The sequence below is a fragment of the Schistocerca cancellata genome, chromosome 4, assembly GCF_023864275.1.
Source record: "Schistocerca cancellata isolate TAMUIC-IGC-003103 chromosome 4, iqSchCanc2.1, whole genome shotgun sequence".
NCBI classification, from domain to species: domain Eukaryota; kingdom Metazoa; phylum Arthropoda; class Insecta; order Orthoptera; family Acrididae; genus Schistocerca; species Schistocerca cancellata.
The window spans coordinates 530407001-530422961 of record NC_064629.1 but is presented as its reverse complement, the minus strand read 5'-3'; the positions used below and the strand labels follow the sequence as shown (position 1 = coordinate 530422961).

General features: G+C 40.4%; 1 pseudogene; it reads right to left on the bottom strand.

The window, feature by feature from the left end:
- Positions 1–8147: 8147 nt before the first annotated feature.
- Positions 8148–8265, bottom strand: LOC126185451 (5S ribosomal RNA; annotated as a pseudogene).
- Positions 8266–15961: the final 7696 nt, after the last annotated feature.

Genomic DNA, 15961 nt, shown 5'->3' with positions numbered 1-15961 from the left:
TTGTTAAGACATCAGGGAATAACTTCCATTGTACTAGAGGAAGTTGTAGAGGGTAAAAACTGTAGAGGATGAGAGAGCCTGGAATATGTCCAGCATATAGTTGAGGACGTAGGTTGCAAGTGGTACTCTGAGATGAAAAAGTTGGCACAGGAGAGGAATTCGTTACAGTCCACATCAAACCAGTCAGGAGACCACAACATTGTCCTGAGAATTTTTCATCATCAAACTTTGCTGTTTTTCATATTAGGAAAAGCTGTGAATTTATTTTCTTGTATATGGTGTTTATGTGGATTCTCATACATTACTCCCATGAAATTAGATATTTTTTATTCATTTAATAGCATAATTATTTATACATTCACATCATACATTTCTCAGTGTATTCTTTTAACAGTTGTGCACAGTGTTTCAGATTTACTTATAACAAGATTAGAGTCTTTTTTTAATGTTTACTTGCATTGTCCACCACAAGCCCACAACATACATCCTTCAGTGTATTAATATTTAGAACACCTGCTACAATTATATAAGGGAATTCCCTGCTAGCCTTATCTAAAAGGACTTCTAACTCTTTTGGAAATCAATTTATCTGACTGTTTGGTGATCTGTAGAGCCCTTTTATCACTCACTTTTCCCCATTATATGTTTCTGTATTGCTGCAGCTTCAAACAGCATTTCTGTACAGTTTTCTACTGGCCATGGAATGATACTCTCTATATTTTGCATAGACTGCCATCCCCCCCCCCCCTCCCCCCTTGTTCAGATCTGCAGAAATTAGTAACTTTTTGATATTCCTGCATGTTGTAAACATTAATTTCATTTCCTTTTAGTCCATGTTGTGACATAATAAATGTATGTGGTAACTTTGCAGCTACTAGTACTTCTGTCTATTCTAATTTACTGGCTGCATAAAGCACTTTCTGCTCACAGATCCTTGTATTAGAAATATTTGTGTTAATGTTTTGATCTTCTGTGGCACCTTTTTTTTCTTGTTGGTACAAAAAATCCTGCTCCTTGAGATGTTTTTGCTTTTCTGTTCTTTCTCCTCTCCCGTACCTTGCCTGCAGGATCTCTGCCACAGCTTCTTCTGCTTGTGATGAGACTGCTTCTTCTTCTGCTGATGATGACACTGCTCCTCCTTCCTTTGCAGGGCAGAGTGGTTACCTCTTCTGTTCTTTCATCTTGTGGCTGTTTTGCGTCTGTTACTGAATACAGTATTCTATCTTCTATTTCTTCCTTCATTGACAGTGATGTAGGTCTATGTACCTGTTCTTGTGCACTGCTAATTTTTTCTAATATTCCTTTGCACCGAATTTTTTTTTTACCATAGTTGTTTCTGTGGAGGCCATGAGTTGTGAAATGTTCTCTCACTGAACTTGTTGCTTCAATAAATATAACATTAGGGAAAAAAATGCTACATGCGAACATTATGGAAGGTGAACTACTCACTGTTGAGAGGAATGTCGTTACACGTATTGCCAAATGCATTGAAGTTGACGGACATCATTTTGAGCATTTATTGAATTAATGTGGTATTTACAGGTAATCACGCTGTAACAGCATGCATTCTCAGAAATGATAAGTTCACAAAGGTACATGTACCACAATGGAACAACTGAAATAAAATGTTCAAACGTACCTACATTCTGTATTTTAATTTAAAAAACCTACCTATTACCAACTGTTCATCTAAAATTGTGAGCCATATGTGTGACTATTACAGCACCATCTACCACAAAGCGAAAAATGTGGTCCAACTAAAACATTCATATTTCTTTACATACTACAGGAATATGTAATAAAAAATTTGTTATCCTATTTTTAAAAAATGCTATTGATATCCGTTTGACCTATGGCAGCACCATCTAGCAGGCCAACCATAGCGCCATCTGGCTTCCCCCTTCAAGCCAGACGAGTTTCGTTCTTTGTAGTTTTTTCATTTGATGCTTATTTCGTGAGATATTTGGCCCGGTTACTATCAATGGACCACCCTGTATATTATGTGTGTGTGTGTGTGTGTGTGTGTGTGTGTGTGTGTGTGTGTGTGTGTGAGAGAGAGAGAGAGAGAGAGAGAGAGAGAGAGAGAGAGAGAGAGAGAGAGAGAGAGAGAGAGAGAGAGATTGTCCTCCGTGTGTATTTGTACTCTAGTTCAAAAAGGGTTTAATCTGGAAGCTAGCAAGTTTGCTTTCTTTATATGTGTGCCTGCCAATGACTCAAAGTTTCTGCCTTTCAGAGAGTGGTCTCCTTTAATCCAAAAAGTATTTACATTTATCAGAGTTTTCCTATAAAACTGAAACCTGAATCTATTTGAACCTGCTTACTGTACTTATTAGGCCTTAGTCTCCATCTACAAATTTCAAACTCACACTTTCTTCCATTACCAAATTGACTATTCTTTGATGCCTAAGAGTGTGTCCCATCAACTGATCACTACTTTTAATCAAGCTGTGCTACTAATTTCTTTTTTCCTCACTTTGAGTTGATGCCTTCCCATTATTTGTTCAATTCATCCGTCTAATTATTAAAATTCTTCTGTAGGACTACATTTCAAAAGCTTCTGTTCTCTCTTAGACCCCACTGTTTATCATCCACAGTTCACTTCTGTACAAGGATACACTCCATTCAAATACCTTCAGAAAATACTTCCTAATGATTAAATTTATATTCAGTGCTAAAAACTTCTATTTTCCACACTTTTATTACTATTGCCAGACTGAATTATGCACCCTCTCTACTTCAGACAGCTTCAATTATTTTGCCACCCGAATAGCAAAATTCCTCTACTACTTCTAATGCCTTGTTTCCTATCCTAATCCTATATCCATTACCTAATTTAATTTGACTACATTCCATTGCCTCATTTTATCTTTGTTGATTTTCATATTATAACCTATTTTAAGGCATTATCTATTTCATCCCATTGACTTTTCCAATAATTTTCTGTCTCTGTCAGAATTAAAATGTCATCAGCAGAAACAAAAGCAAAGTTTTTATTCTTCTCCTGGCACCTTAATTCCTTTTCCAAATTTTTCCTGATTTATGTTACTGCTTGCTCAGTGTACAGATTAAGTGATACCAGGGAGAGGCTACAACTGTGTCTTACTCCCTTCTTCTGCAGATATTATTAATTCTAGGTATTCTTTTGGTACCATAACTTACTGAACTGATAGTTTTGTGATATTTATACCTGTCAGCACTGGTGTTCTTTGGATTTGTGTTGTTACATTCTTCTAGAAGTATGATGGTATTTAGCCTTTCTAATATATATTTCACACCAGGTGGTGTAGTTCTGTTGTAGCTGGTTCACCCAAAAATCTCCATAATTCTGAGGCAATGTTTTGTACTCCAAGGACCTTGTTTTGACTTATGTCTTTCAGTGCTCTCTAAAATTATTCTCAGATTGTCTTAGCTCCCACCTCATCCTCATATACTTCCTCTTCTCTTTCTATAACAAACTTTTCAAATTTGTTTCCCTTGCACACAGATCGTCTACACATTCCTTCCACCTTTCGACCTTCTCTTCTTTGCTTTGATGGCATTGTAATCTGAGTTATTGATATTCATATAGGCGCTTCTCTTCTCTCCAATGGTATCTTTAATTTCCTATCTTTAATTTCCCTTATTCATGCATGCAGCTACAGTGTTGCATTTGCCCTCTAGCCATTCCAGCTCAGCCATTTTGAACTTTCTGCCAATCTCATTTTCTAGATGTCTGTGTTTTCTTTCACTTGCTACAATTGTTGCACTTTTATATTTTCTCATTTCATGAGTTGAATTCAGTATCTCCCATGTTATTGAAGGACTTATACCTTACATTTTTACTTATTAGAGCCTCTGTTGCCTTCACTATTTCATCTCTCCAAGCTACCAATTTGTCTTCTTTGTATGCCTTTTCTCTGTTACAGACAATCTTTTACTTAACTTGTGTAACAGCAAGTCTACAGGGTATTTCAATGCAAGTCCTTGAGATAGGCCAGTTCGATATCCACAGCAACTTTCAACATTTTGACTAGACAGATAGAACTGAACTAACAGAATGACTAGACTCCAGGCAGCATCCTTTTGTCAACTCCATGACAGTGCTGTGAACTGAAGAGGTTGTGTCTTGGAGCCAGCTGTTGATTGGTTGTACAGTGACATAGGTTACTACGTACACTTCTATACATGGACTTATGTGGCATGGTATCAGTAGCACACAATACCACATTCGTCTTCCACAAAACTCCTTGCCACTGTTGTGCACTGGTGCTGCTGAAAACAATGGGGTGAGGTGGAGGTCTGGGGCTGAAACCGTTGAGGAGACAGGAGCTGGAACTCCAGAACTTCAGTCAATGACAAGCTCCTGCCCACAAGCTCCTGCCCACACCCCAACGTTCATCTCACAAATGTCTGGAAACGTTGGTCAAAAAACTAGCAACAGGGTACGCATCCACTCCCTGAGTCAGAGCATCTTTTTCTGTTGGTGGAGGCATGAGGGTCTTCAGTGGCCCACCAGAGGTTTGTAGGATAAAGAAGGCCCACTTCCCATGGCTGAGGCTGCGGAGACAGTGATGCTGCTGTGTTGATGTCCATTGGCTCCCTTTCTGGCAGCACAGGACCTGAGAGATGCAATGACTGCTGAGGCTCCAGGACCCTCCACGCCACCAAATCTGTGAATGGAGAAAAAGTGTCAGGATCATGCAGTCCAGACAAACATGCTGCTCCCACAGCTGGTGGGTTCCTGTACAACATAAAGGAGTGGCCCAAGACGTTGATGATAACACCACATTCCCAGCTCCTGTGTCTGTTGAAAACTTTGAAAAACAAAATCAAATCATGTACATTAAACTTGCAGCACTGTAGGAGGTGGGCTGACCACTGTGTAGGTTTCAGCAGCTGAAGCAGTGTCCTATATCCGTGCAAGAGCTCTGCTTGCAATTTGCCATTGTGTGGCTGGGATGGCAGGGCAAGGAGAAGAGCACTAAATTTTGCTCTTACATATGGGAGGTGTGTATCTTGTTCATCTATTGAGGAAGCATTCCAGTTCACCATTGGATTGAGGGTGGAATGAAATGGGCATCACTTGCATAATGCGGAAGGCATCACAAAACTGCTGAAATTCTGCCAATGTGGACTGGGGTCCAGTGTTCAAAACCAACACTTCAAGTAAACCTTCAATGCAAAAAATTGATATCAGAGTCTTCATAGTGCTAAGTGTTGTGGTGGATTGCATGGGCACCACAAATGGAAACTTGCTAAACGTATCTACCACAATAAGGCAATGGGAATTCCAGTAGGGACCTGTAAAGTCAAGGTGTGCTGGGATTGGGCCAACCAAAAGCTTTTTGTGGCAGAGCAGCCTGGTATTCACGAATCTGCTTTATGATATGTGGCCAACTGGTGCAGAGGTATTGCAACAGAATCTTGAGCTTGGTGTCTGCAGTCATCGCCTGAGCAGTCCATCAGTGGTCAATGGGAAATCCATCAAGTGTCTCATTGTCTTGGACATCAATAATAACAAGTGAGTCCTCTGAGGAGTCAGTGCTGACTGGTAGGTGAAAAAGAGTGTTTGCATAAGAGGGGTGCAGGGACCAGCATTGCAATTTTTGTGCCATGCATGGAGGGACAGGCCATGAAGGGGTGAACAACGAGGTGAGAGGCTTGTGGTTCGTCACCAAGTAGAATTTTCTGCCATATAAGTATTGGTGGAATTTGGTCACTCCATGTATGGCAGCAAGAGCTTCTTCCTCAATCTGGAAGTAGTTGAACTGTGCTTTGTTGAGGAGCTTGTACACAAAAGCAATTGACCTGTTCCTTGATCCAGCTCTGTGCAAGAGAACAGTGCCAATCCCGTGAGAGGATGCATCAACAGCCAGCACGATCAGCCTAGTGGGATCAAATTGCATCATGCAGTGATTGCTTAGGAAAGCATCTTTCAACTTATGAAATGTAACTTGACACTTCCTAACTCACTCTAATGTAATTTTCTTTTACCAAAGACAATGCAGAGGAGCTGCAATCTGTGCAGAATTTGGAATGAACCAAATGTAATAAGTTAGTTTACCCAACACAGCTTGGAGTTCACTGACTTTCCTAGGAGCTGGGAGGTCATGCATGGTGATTAAGTGTGACTGCAAAGGGTAGATACCCTGACTGTTGATAATGTGTCACAAATATTCAATCTCAGTGTGCTGAGAGCATGTGAAACTATTTCCTGAGATTGAAAGTACATTCGTAGGGAGTACTGTCCGCTACTCACACACATTTGACTACAGTCTCTGGCTGCTGGAGCCAGACTGCTAGCAGCAGGGCATTATGGGAGAGGCACCTGGGTGGGGATAAGGAGGAGGCTGGGACAAGGAGGGGGAGGGATAACAGGGTACGAGTGAGGGAGAGTAAAGTGCTACTGGGAGCGTGCAGGGATGAGGTGGTGAGTGGGGTAGCTAGGTGCAGTCATCATGTTAGATGGAGGGTGGGGGAGACAGAAAGGGGGTTAGCAGAAAAAGAGAGAAGTAAAAGGACTGGTTACATTGGTGGAATAGAGGGCTGTGTAATGCTGGAATGGGAACAGGGAAGGGGTACATGGGCAATGATAATAACTAACAAAGGTTGAGGCCAGGAGGGTCATGGTAACATAGGATATATTGCAGGAAGAATTCCCAGCTGCGCAATTCAGAAAAGCTGGTGTTGGTGGGCAGGATCCAGATGGCACAGGCTATGAAGCAATCATTGAAATGAAGGATGTCGTGTTGGGCAGCATGCTCAGCAACAGGGTGGTCCAGTTGCTTCTTGGGCACAGTTTGTTGGTGGCCATTAATGCGGACAGACAGCTTGTTGGTTATTATGCCCATGTAGAATTCAGCACAGTAGTTACAGCTTAGCTTGTAGATCACATGACTGGTTTCACAGGTAGCCCTGCCTTTGACAGGATAGGTGATGTTTTTGACAGGACTGGAGTAGGTGATGGTAGGAGGGTGTAAGGGGCACATGTTGCATCTAGGTCTATTACAGGAATATGAGCCATGAGGCAAGGGATTGGGAGCAGGAGATGTGTAGGGTTGGATGAGTATATTGTGTAGGTTCAGTGGGCAATGGAATACCACTGTGGGAGAAGTGGTAAGGATAGCGGGTAGGACATTTCTCATTTCAGGGCACGACAAGAGGTTGTCGAAACCCTGGTAGAGAATGTAATTCATAATTCAGTTACTCCAGTTCTGTGTGGTATTGAGACATGAGGGGAATGCTACTCTGTGGCTGGACAGTGGGGCTTTGGGAGGTGTTGGGTGACTGGAAAGATAAGGCATGTGAGATCTGTTTTTGTACAAGTTTGGTAGGGTAATTACAATCTGTAAAGACCTCAGTGAGACCATTAGTATATTTTGAGAAGGACTGCTCATCACTACAGATGCCGTAGCAGTCAATTGTGACAAGTAACACCAAAAAATTTCAGGTGTGGGTGAGCGGCCAAATGGCAATCATGAAAACTGAAATAACCCCAGGTGGGTGTTGATTACAAAAACTTGTTATTGCTGTTCTTCCAAGGGATGCCGCAAATCATAAAGATCAGTCTTGGAAAATAAGCAATCTGCATCAAGCTTGTCCATGAGTTCCTCAGGTTGTGGCGAGGGAAAAAGAGTCCATCATAGTCTCTGGATTTACCACTGCCTTGAAACCTGCACATAATTGTTACTTGCCTGAAATCCTCTACATAGTCACCAAAGGGGATGCCAGCTGACTGGGGAAATAACGCCATTGCCCTACCAAGATAAGAGTTTCTGTGCCACTTCGTCTCTGATAGCATAAGGGAGGGGCTGTGCTCGAGATAACCATGACTGTGTATTGTCTTTTATGGTAATGTGAGCCTTGAAATTAGTAGCTTAGATTAAGCCATCTCAAAAAAGTCATTAAATCTCATGTGCTATATCAATTGTTGTTATGATTATTTGTTATACAGAACTGAATAAAAGCACTCTGTCTTCAGTCCACAAGTGGCCCCCTGGGACCATCCGACCGCCATGTCGTCCTCAGCTGAGGATGCAGATAGGAGGTGTTTGTGGTCAGCACACCGCTCTCCCAATCGTTATGATAGTTTTCTTTGACCGGAACCGCTACTGTTTAGTCGAGTAGCTCCTCAATTGCCATCACAAGGCTGAGTGTACACCGAAAAATGGCAACAGCGCATGATGGCCCAGAGGGTCACCCATCCAAGTGCCAGCCACACCCAACAGTGCTTAACTTTGGTGATCTGATGGGAACCGGTGTATCCACTGTGGTAAGGCTGTTACCACAGAACTGAATGCAGTGTGCTTTTTCAGATTCTAGGAAGAGTCCATTTTCAGAGAACTACTGAATAATTCTTCAGAAAACATCATTTACTGACTCTTCTGTTGCTTTCTCTGTAATAGGATTTGTAACAACACTAGTATCATCTGCAGAAAGTACCAATTTTGCTTGTTGAATATTAAGTTGAAGGTCATTGACATGTACAAGAAATAGGCGGGCACTAAAATTTAACCATGTGGGATTTCCCACTTAATAAAATTTTCTACCTTTTCAACATTACCTGAACTATTCAGCACCATCTTTTGCATTCTTTTTGTCAAGTATGATTCAAACAAGCTGTGTGAAAAGCCACCATTTCCATAAAACTTGAGTTTTCCTAAGAGAGTTCATGGTCTACACAGTTGAAGGCCTTGGTGAGATCACAAAAAATGCCGACTGGCATCTATATTGTCTAAGGCTTGTACTATTTGATGAATGAATGTATAACTAGCATTCTCAGTCGAGCAACCTTTCTGGAATATCGAACTGTGATACACTATGGAAATTGTTTCCACTTAAGTGCATGACTGCTCTTGAGTACATTACTTTTTCAAATATTTTAGAAAAAGACATCAGTAAGGAAACTGTATGATAGTTGTTTAGATTGTCTTGTCATCTTTCTTATTAAGCAGTTTAATAAGTGCATATTTTTACCTGTATGGAAAAATTACCTGTGCTATTGATGCACTGCATATACACTAAGAACATTACTTATTGAGTTGGAAAAACTTTTCAGAATTCTGTTTGAAATTCCATCAACCACAGAAGAGATTTTGCTACTTTAGAATTTTTATAACTTCATTAATTCCAGTGAAGAACATTGGTGCTACTTCTAGTTGCTTAAAGTTTTGTGGAATAATATTTTTAATACATTCTGTTGCTTCTTCAACTGAACCATTTAACGCTGTTTGTGCTGCTAAATTTAGAAAGTGATCGTTGAAAGTACTTGCACCATGTGAATTATTAGTCACAACATTGCCATTTAGTCAAACTGTTATGGTATCTTCTACGTTGGCTGGCTGTTCTGTCTTCCATTTGACAATATGCCCTATAGTTTTAATCTTATTATATGCTTTATTATTTTCTGTCATGATGTACATACTTCTTGACATTTTAATGACTTTCCTTTAAAAATTACAGTATTTTTAGCACTATGCAAGTAAAGTTGGGTCTTTACTTATTCTGACCTTTATATAGATTTCCCTCTTCCTCTTAGATGAGATTTTAACTTGCTTAGCTATCCATGCTTACTTGTTTTTTAATGGATCTTCTGAATAACATTTTAGGAAAGCTACTTTCAAATATTGACACAAATTTGCTATGGAATAAATTGAATTTCACATTAGCATCTATTTCTATATATACTTCATCCCCTACCACCTCTTTTCAATTTTCTGTTCTCATTAAGAGGCTGAATTGCTTTATATGAGCCTACCTCAAGGCTATAAGGTGCCATATTGTTTATTTCCATCTGTTTTGCATCATGATGAGATAGTCCAATAATCCACCAATAATTGGGTACGCATTAACTGTTTCAGACTGAGCACTGTCTATAAAAATGTTATCAATGTCCTACTATTTTGCTGTATATGGTGTGGAAAACTGGCTACTGAAATTAGATTGAAACACCAAAATAATGATTCTAGTTCATTTTCCTTGTCTGTATCTTTTAAGAAATCTACATTGAAAATTCCATGGACTACTAACTGTTTCTTCTTGTCTGACAGGTAGCTCAGTAGTTTATCTAGATTTCTCATAAATAGCTGAAAGTTTACTAGAGGGGTCTATAGACTGTTACAATTAGCAGAGAAGTATTCTGCCATAACAACTCATGAACACATGCTTCTAGTTTTTTATCAACACAAAAACTATTTGTTTCAGTTCCCTGTTAACTCTACATGAAAGTGATGCTAGTCTGTAATTACCAATATTTAACTTCTCCAGTGTTGTGGGTACGTGGTGTTTAGAATTTTCAACATCTTCTAGGCATACAAGAATCTCACGTATCTTGTTTTTCAATTCCTAATGTTCTGATGAAACAAATTAATTTTATCTTTTGATATATTTTATGATCCTGTTCTGCTCTAATTTCTTTCAGTACTGTCTGCCTGTAACCTGATTCTAACCTAAAAAATGTGCCCTTTTGACTCCGGTAATCACCGTGATTTTGTCTTTATGCTTGTGGCCCCCTTACACTTTCCGGGAAACGCTCAGCTAATCTTTTTCTTTCTCCTCCTATTCAGGTGCAGACCATGATGTTGGTATCCCAATCTCCCAATTGCAGCATAAGGCATGCCACAGGCATGAGACATTGTTTCAGCTGAAAGTAATCTGGTTAGCTCTTTGTTAACATGGCTAACCACCGTGTTAACCTAGTAATGGTCATGACAATGTCTAACTTCCAAAAAAACCCAAACAAGTGTGTGCTGTTGCCACTCCTAGTTCTTTGAGGTCAGCTTTAATGCTATATTCTAAGTTGCTAGTCAGGCTGTTCCCCGCTCCTCTTTCTGTAAGTACCCGATCTTCTTCCATCAAAATATCTGCACATGCCCCCTATGTTCTCTGTCACCTGTCTGAGCATAGAACTAGGTTTCACGAACTGGCCTTGTCTTGCTGTGCTGGTACTGCGAATGAATGAAAGGAAGGAGAAACTACAGCTGCAATTTTTCCAGATGGTATGCAGCTTTTCTCTATGGTTAAATGATGCCATCCTCATGGATAAAATATTGTGGAGGTAAAATAGTCCCCCATTCAAACTTTTGAATACAGCTACGCAGGAAGACATTGTCACCAGGAAAAACAAAACTGGGGTACTATGGGCCAAAGTGTGGAGTGTTAGATCCCTTAACTGGGTAGGGAGGTTAGAGAGTTAAAAGAGGGAAATGGATAGGTTGAAGTTAGACGTAGTGGGGATTAGTGAAGTGCAGTGGCAAGAAAAACAGGAGTTCTGGCCAGGTTAGTAAAATCAAATACTGGCAATGCAGGTGTAGGCCTAATAATGAATAAGAAAATTGAATTGCAGATGAGCTGCTGTGAATAGCATAATGAATGCATTATTATAGCCAAGGTAGACATGAAACCAACACCCACCATGATAGTATAAGTTTATATGCCAACTAGCTCCACACATGATGAAGAGAGTGGAAGAATATATAATGAGATAAAAGAAATTATTTAATTAATTATCAGAGAGGAATATTTAATTGTGATGGGGGACTGGAATTCAATAGTAAGAAAATGAAGAGAAGGAAAAATTATGGGAGAATATGGATTGGGGGAAAGGAATGAAAGAGGAACCCCTCTGGTCAAATTTTGGGTGGCATTGACATGGGGATGCCGGAAGGTTTCAGGCTGAGTACATAATGGTAAGACAGAGATTTTGAAACCATATTTTAAACTGTGAGACATTTGCAGGGGTAGATGTGGACTGTCACCATAATTTATTGTTTATGAATTGCAGTTTAAAACTGAATAAATTGGAAAAAGGTAGAAAATGAAGGAGGCAGGACCTGGATAAATTGAAAGAACCAGAATTTATTGAGATTTTGAGAGAGAACAGGGGCTAGGAATACAATAGAAGATGAATGGACAGCTTTGAGAGATGCAATAATGAAGGCAGAATTGGCTCAAATAGGCGAAAGGAAAAGGTCTACTAGAAATCTTTGGATAACACAGGAGATATTGAACTTAATTGATGAAAGGAGAAAATATAAAAATGCAGAAAATGTAGTAGACAAAAGAGAATACAGACAACTAAAAGATGAGATTGCCAGGAATTGTAAAATGGCTAAGCAGGAATTGCTAGAGGATAAATGCACAGTTGTGTATGCTTGTACGAGAGTGTGCTGAAAAGTAATGGCTCCAAATTTTTTATGTGAAAACTCTTAACGCTTTTTAAATAAAACAAACTTTACTAACATTCTACGTCTTCATTCTTGATGTCTAGATATTTATTTCTCAACATAGTCACCCTAGTGACAAACACATTTCACCCAACAAGAGATCAGTTATTGATATCATCACTGTAGAATGTTTGAATTTGTTGACAGAGCCACAACTTCATCTCTGCTTGCACCATTTCTTCATTATCAAAGTAAAGTCCTCAAAGGTGTTCTTCAAGTTTTGGAACCAGATTAAAATTGGATGAAGTCAAGTCAGGACTGTATGAAGGATGATAGATGACACTTAATCCAATGTGTCAGATTGTTGTAGATGTCACAGTGCTTGTGTGTTGTGTGGCTTTATCATGCTGAAGGAGAAGGTGCTCCATATGTGGACCAACTCTTCAAATTCATACTTTCAGTTTTCTGAGGACCTTGCAGTACCTTTCAGAGTGTATGGTAGTGCCTCTAGGCATGAATTCCAAATGCCCCGCAGCTTGAACATCCCAGAACATTGTGAGCGTGATTTCCCTGCTGATGGTACGGTCTTACACTTGGTGATCCTTTGTGGCAGAGCTCCAGTGATGCTCTCTAGTTTCCAGGGTGAACCCAGTTTTCATCACCTATCACAGCATTGTTAATGAACCCATCACCCTCATGCACAAAACACAAAAGAAATTGTTGACAAATGTACAGTCTCCTCTGTTTCATGTCATGAGTGAGCATTCAAGGCACCCACCTGTCAAACAGTTTTCTGTACCACCGTTCTCATTATATGCCACACTTACCTGAGAGCTGTGTCTTTGTTATCCAACAATTTTCTCATGTCAGTTCAGCAATCTGATTCTGATAAGTCTTGTTGGTGCTGTATGTGGTCGTCCACTTCAAGCTCTATCACAACATTGAGGTTAGCAACACTTTTTCCTTCATTATAAGCATGTACAATCCAATCTTGCACATTACTAATGCTGATACGATCATCACCATACACAGCTTTCATTCTTTCATGCATTTCAGGTGGAGCCACATTTTCTGCTGTTAGAAAGTCGATTATAGCATGCTGTTTCTCATGCATGAAGATAGTTATGTTACACTCTGCCATGTTACACACTACAATTTGGAGCCCTTTAAAGGCAGAGGGTTGCAGCTTGTGTCAGCAAAGCGGGAAAGACGACTGAATGATATGCATGGCATGTAATACCTCATCCGATATTGAGAACAGAGTAAAAAGTTCGGAGGCATTACTTTTCAGCACACCCTTGTATAAGGGGAAAGATAGAAAATGCTTATAGGAAAATTAAAGAGGCCTTTGGAGAAAAGAGAAACAACTGTATGATTATGAAGAGCTCAGATGGCAAGCCAATAGTAAGCAAAGAAGGTAAAGCTGCAAGGTGGAACAAATATATACAGCATCTTTACAAGGGAAAAGAACTCTAAGACAATATTGTAAGAAGTATACAGGAAGTAGATGGAGCTGAGATGGGAGATATAACACTGCAAGATAAGTTTGACAGAGTACTGAAAGACTTAAGTAGATGATATTCCCTCAGATTTATTGAGATCCATGGGAGAGTTGACTATGACAAAACTATCCCACTTGATGTGCAATATATGTGGGACAGGTGAAATACCCTCAGGATTCAAGAAGATTAGAGATTAAATTATATTAGAGTAATACTAGTTCCATGGATCATGAATACGATATTTCGTAATGATGTGGAACGAGTCAAATTTTCCAATACATGACATAATTAAGTTAATTTAACAACATAATTAAGTTAATATAACAACTTTTTTACTTTTTTGTTTTTTTTTAATTTTTTAATAATTTTTTTTTGTTTTTTGTTTTTTTAATTTATATCTAAAAATTCCTCTATGGAGTAGAAGGAGTTGTCATTCAGAAATTCTTTTAATTTCTTCTTAAATACTTGTTGGTTATCTGTCAGACTTTTGATACTATTTGGTAAGTGACCAAAGACTTTAGTATCAGTATAATTCCCCCCTTTCTGTGCCAAAGTTAGATTTAATCTTGAATAGTGAAGGTCATCCTTTTGCCTAGTATTGTAGTTATGCACACTGCTATTACTTTTGAATTGAGTTTGGTTGTTAATAACAAATTTCATAAGAGAGTATATATACTGAGAAGCTACTGTGAATATCCCTAGATCCTTAAATAAATGTCTGCAGGATGATCTTGGGGGGACTCCAGCCATTATTCTGATTACACACTTTTGTGCAATAAATACTTTATTCCTCAGTGATGAATTACCCCAAAATATGATGCCATATGCAAGCAATGAGTGAAAATAGGCGTAGTAAGCTAATTTACTAAGATGTTTAACACCAAAATTTGCAATGACTCTTATTGCATAAGTAGCTGAACTCAAACGTTTCAGCAGATCATCAGTGTGTTTCTTCCAATTTAATCTCTCATCAATGGACACACCTAAAAATTTTGAATATTCTACTTTAGCTAAATGCTTCTGATTAAGGTCTGTATTTATTAATGGCGTCATACCATTTACTGTACGTAACTGTATGTACTGTGCCTTATCAAAATTCAGTGAGAGTCCGTTTACAAGGAACCACTTAGTAATTTTCTGAAAGACATTATAGACAATTTCATCAGTTAATTCTTGTTTGTCAGGTGTGATTACTATACTTGTATCATCAGCAAAGAGAACTAACTTTGCCTCTTCATGAATATAGAATGGCAAGTCATTAATATACACTCCTGGAAATGGAAAAAAGAACACATTGACACCGGTGTGTCAGACCCACCATACTTGCTCCGGACACTGCGAGAGGGCTGTACAAGCAATGATCACACCAGCGGACACACCAGGAACCGCGGTGTTGGCCGTCGAATGGCGCTAGCTGCGCAGCATTTGTGCACCGCCGCCGTCAGTGTCAGCCAGTTTGCCATGGCATACGGAGCTCCATCGCAGTCTTTAACACTGGTAGCATGCCGCGACAGCGTGGACGTGAACCGTATGTGCAGTTGACGGACTTTGAGCGAGGGCGTATAGTGGGCATGCGGGAGGCCGGGTGGACGTACCGCCGAATTGCTCAACACTTGGGGCGTGAGGTCTCCACAGTACATCGATGTTGTCGCCAGCGGTCGGCGGAAGGTGCACGTGCCCGTCGACCTGGGACCAGACCGCAGCGATGCATTAATGCACGCCAAGACCGTAGGATCCTACGCAGTGCCGTAGGGGACCGCACCGCCACTTCCCAGCAAATTAGGGACACTGTTGCTCCTGGGGTATCGGCGAGGACCATTTGCAACCGTCTCCATGAAGCTGGGCTACGGTCCCGCACACCGTTAGGCCGTCTTCCGCTCACGCCCCAACATCGTGCAGCCCGCCTCCAGTGGTGTCGCGACAGGCGTGAATGGAGAGACGAATGGAGACGTGTCGTCTTCAGCGATGAGAGTCGCTTCTGCCTTGGTGCCAATGATGGTCGTATGCGTGTTTGGCGCCGTGCAGATGAGCGCCACAATCAGGACTGCATACGACCGAGGCACACAGGGCCTACACCCGGCATCATAGTGTGGGGAGCGATCTCCTACACTGGCCGTACACCACTGGTGATTGTCGAGGGGACACTGAATAGTGCACGGTACATCCAAACCGTCATCGAACCCATCGCTCTACCATTCCTAGACCGGCAAGGGAACTTGCTGTTCCAACAGGACAATGCACGTCCGCATGTATCCCGTGCCACCCAACGTGCTCTAGAAGGTGTAAGTCAACTACCCTGGCCAGCAAGATCTCCGG